This window comes from Schistocerca cancellata, unplaced genomic scaffold, assembly GCF_023864275.1.
Source record: "Schistocerca cancellata isolate TAMUIC-IGC-003103 unplaced genomic scaffold, iqSchCanc2.1 HiC_scaffold_1092, whole genome shotgun sequence".
Classification (NCBI taxonomy): Eukaryota; Metazoa; Arthropoda; class Insecta; order Orthoptera; family Acrididae; genus Schistocerca; species Schistocerca cancellata.
Genome location: NW_026047091.1, coordinates 4154645 through 4159534, shown reverse-complemented (window position 1 = coordinate 4159534; position 4890 = coordinate 4154645).

The window sequence follows — 4890 nt, the reverse complement described above, 5'->3', positions numbered from 1 at the left end:
GAAAATGCATCGTGCTAGGCACCCTCCTCCCGCCCAGTGGTGCAACTGATGTCCCCCTCTCCAAAAATGTACTCAATGGGACCATAATGTTGCTACCACACACACGTTGACCTCCTGTGAGGAAAAAGCGAGTTAGTACATTTCAAACATGAAAAAGGTCATTTTAAAATCAACATGAAAAACCAAAATTCCAATAGTATCAAACACAAAAAATGCTTACCGAAGAAAGAAAATGTATCGTGCTAGGCACCCTCCTCCCGCCCTGTGGTGCAACTGATGTGCCGCTCTCCAAAAATGTACTCAATGGGACCGTAATGTTGCAACCACACACACGTTGACCTGCTGTGAGGAAAAATCGAGTTAGTACTTTTCAAACATGAAAAAGGTCATTTTAAAATCAACATGAAAAACAAAAATTCCAAAAGTATCAAACACAAAATAATGCTTACCGAAGAAAGAAAATGTATTGTGCTAGGCACCCTCCTCCCGCCCAGTGGTGCAACTGATGTCCCCCTCTCCAAAAATGTACTCAATGGGACCATAATGTTGCAACCACACACACGTTGACCTCCTGTGAGGAAAAAGCGAGTTAGTACATTTCAAACATGAAAAAGGTCATTTTAAAATCAACATGAAAAACCAAAATTCGAAAAGTATCAAACACAAAAAATGCTTACCGAAGAAAGAAAATGTATCGTGCTAGGCACCCTCCTCCCGCCCTGTGGTGCAACTGATGTCCCTCTCTCCAAAAATATACTCAATGGGACAATAATGTTGCAACCACCCACACGTTGACCTGCTTTGAGGAAAAAACGAGTTAGTACATTCCAAACATGAAAAAGGTCATTTTAAAATCAACATGAAAAACCAAAATTCCAAAAGTATCAAACACAAAAAAATGCTTACCGAAGAAACAAAATGTATCGTGCTAGGCACCCTCCTCCCGCCCTGTTGTGCAACTGATGTCCCTCTCTCCTAAAATGTACTCAATGGGACCATAATGTTGCAACCACACACACGTTGACCTGCTGTGAGGAAAAAACGAGTTAGTACATTCCAAACATGAAAAAGGTCATTTTAAAATCAACATGAAAAACCAAAATTCCAAAAGTATCAAACACAAAAAAATGCTTACCGAAGAAAGAAAATGTATCGTGCTAGGCACCCTCCTCCCGCCCTGTGGTGCAACTGATGTCCCTCTCTCCAAAAATGTACTCAATGGGACCATAATGTTGCAACCACACACACGTTGACCTGCTGTGAGGAAAAAACGAGTTAGTACATTCCAAACATGAAAAAGGTAATTTTAAAATCAACATGAAAAACCAAAATTCCAAAAGTATCAAACACAAAAAAATGCTTACCGAAGAAAGAAAATGCATCGTGCTAGGCACCCTCCTCCCGCCCAGTGGTGCAACTGATGTCCCCCTCTCCAAAAATGTACTCAATGGGACCATAATGTTGCTACCACACACACGTTGACCTCCTGTGAGGAAAAAGCGAGTTAGTACATTTCAAACATGAAAAAGGTCATTTTAAAATCAACATGAAAAACCAAAATTCCAATAGTATCAAACACAAAAAATGCTTACCGAAGAAAGAAAATGTATCGTGCTAGGCACCCTTCTCCCGCCCTGTGGTGCAACTGATGTCCCTCTCTCCTAAAATGTACTCAATGGGACCATAATGTTGCAACCACACACACGTTGACCTGCTGTGAGGAATAAACGAGTTAGTACATTCCAAACATGAAAAAGGTAATTTTAAAATCAACATGAAAAACCAAAATTCCAAAACTATCAAACACATAATAATGCTTACCTAAGAAAGAAAATGTATTGTGCTAGGCACCCTCCTCCCGCCCTGTGGTGCAACTGATGTCCCTCTCTCCAAAAATGTACTCAATGGGACCGTAATGTTGCAACCACACAAACGTTGACCAGCTGTGAGGAAAAAACGAGTTAGTACATTTCAAACATGAAAAACGTCATTTTAAAATCAACATGAAAAACCAAAATTCCAAAAGTATCAAACAAATAATAATGCTTACCGAAGAAAGGAAATGTATCGTGCTAGGCACCCTTTTCCCGCCCTGTGGTGCAACTGATGTCCCTCTATAAAAAAATGTACTCAATGGGACCGTAATGTTGCAACCACACACACGTTGACATGCTGTGAGGAAAAAACGAGTTAGTACATTTCAAACATGAAAAAGGTCATTATAAAATCAACATGAAAAACCAAAATTCCAAAAGTATCAAACTCAAAAAGATTCTTACCGAAGAAAGAAAATGTATCGTGCTAGGCACCCTCCTCCTGCCCTTTGGTGCAACTGATGTCCCTCTCTCCAAAAATGTACTCAATGGGACTGTAATGTTGCAACCACACACATGTTGACCTACTGTGAGGAAAAAACGAGTTAGTACATTTCAAACATGAAAAAGGTCATTTTTAAATCAACATGAAAAACCAAGATTTCAAAAGTATCAAACACAAAATAATGCTTACCAAAGAAGGAAAATATACATTGCTAGACACCCTCCTCCCGCCCTGTGGTGCAACTGATGTCCCTCTCTCCAAAAATGTACTCAGTGGGACAATAATGTTGCAACCACACACACGTTGACCAGCTGTGAGGAAAAAACGAGTTAGTACATTTCAAACATGAAAAAGGTCATTTTAAAATCAACATGAAAAACCAAAATTCCAAAAGTATCAAACACAAAAAAATGATTACCAAAGAAGGAAAATGTATCGTGCTAGGCACCCTCCTCCCGCCCTGTGGTGCAACTCATGTCCCTCTCTCCAAAAATGTACTCAAGGGGACCATAATGTTGCAACCACACACACGTTGACCTGATGTGAGGAAAAAACGAGTTGGTACATTCGAAACATGAAAAAGGTCATTTTAAAATCAACATGAAAAACCAAAATTCCAAAAGTATCAAACACAAAATGATGCTTACCGAAGAAAGAAAATGTATCGTGCTAGGCACCCTCCTCCCGCACTGTGGCGCAACTGATGTCCCTCTCTCCAAAAATGTACTCAATGGGACCATAATGTTGCAACCACACACACGTTGACCTGCTGTGAGGAAAAATCGAGTTAGTACATTCCAATCATGAAAAAGGTCATTTTAAAATCAACATAAAAAACCAAAATTCCAAAAGTATCAAAGACAAAAATATGTTTAAGGAAGAAAGAAAATGTATCGTGCTAGGCACCCTCCTCCCGCCCTGTGGTGCAACTGATGTCCCTCTCTCCAAAAATGTACTCAATGGGACCATAATGTTGCCACCACACACACGTTGACCTGCTGTGAGGAAAAAACGAGTTAGTACATTCCAAACATGAAAATGGTCATTTTAAAATCAACATGAAAAACCAAAATTCCAAAAGTATCAAACACAAAATAATGCTTACCGAAGAAAGAAAATGTATTGTGCTAGGCACCCTCCTCCCGCCCTGTGGTGCAACTGATGTCCGTCTTTCCAAAAATGTACTCAATGGGACCATAATGTTGCAACCAGACACACGTTAACATGCTGTGAGGAAAAAACGAGTTAGTACGTTTCAAACATGAAAAAGGTCATTTTAAAATAAACATGAAAAACCAAAATTCCAAAAGTATCAAACACAAAAAAAATCTTACCGAAGAAAGAAAATGTATCGTGCTAGGTACCCTCCTCCCGCCCTGTGGTGCAAGTGATGTCCCTCTCTCCAAAAATGTACTCAATGGGACTGTAATGTTGCAACCACACAAACGTTGACCAGCTGTGAGGAAAAAACGAGTTAGTACATTTCAAACATGAAAAAGGTCATTTTAAAATCAACATGAAAAACCAAATTTCCAAAAGTATCAAACATATAATAATGCTTACCGAAGAAAGGAAATGTATCGTGCTAGGCACCCTCCTCCCGCCCAGTGGTGCAACTGATGTCCCTCTATAAAAAAATGTACTCAATGGGACCGTAATGTTGCAACCACACACATGTTGACCTGCTGTGAGGAAAAAACGAGTTAGTACATTTCAAACATGAAAAAGGTCATTTTAAAATCAACATGAAAAGCCAAGATTCAAAAAGTATCAAACACAAAATAATGCTTACCGAAGAAGGAAAATATATATTGCTAGGCACCCTCCTCCCGCCCTGTGGTGCAACTGATGTCCCTCTCTCCAAAATTGTACTCAGTGGGACGATAATGTTGCAACCACACACACGTTGACCAGCTGTGAGGAAAAAACGAGTTAGTACATTTCAAACATGAAAAGGGTCATTTTAAAATCAACATGAAAAACCAAAATTCCAAAAGTATCAAACACAAAAAAATGTTTACCGAAGAAGGAAAATGTATTGTGCTAGGCACCCTCCTCCCGCCCTTTGGTGCAACTGATGTCCCTCTCTCCAAAAATGTACTCAAGGGTACCATAATGTTGCAACCACACACACGTTGACCTGCTGTGAGGAAAAAACGAGTTAGTACATTCCAAACATGAAAAAGGTCATTTTAAAATCAACATGAAAAACCAAAATTCCAAAAGTATCAAACACAAAATAATGCTTACCGAAGAAAGAAAATGTATCGTGCTAGGCACCCTCCTCCCGCCCAGTGGTGCAACTGATGTCCCTCTCTCCAAAAATGTACTCAATGGGACCATAATGTTGCAACCACACACACGTTGACCTGATGTGAGGAAAAAACGAGTTAGTACAATCCAATCATGAAAAAGGTCATTTTAAAATCAACATAAAGAACCAAAATTCCAAAAGAATCAAAGACAAAAAAATGCTTACCGAAGAAAGAAAATGTATCGTCCTAGGCACCCTCCTCCCGCCCTGTGGTGCAACTGATGTCCCTCTCTCCAAAAATGTACTCAATGGGACCA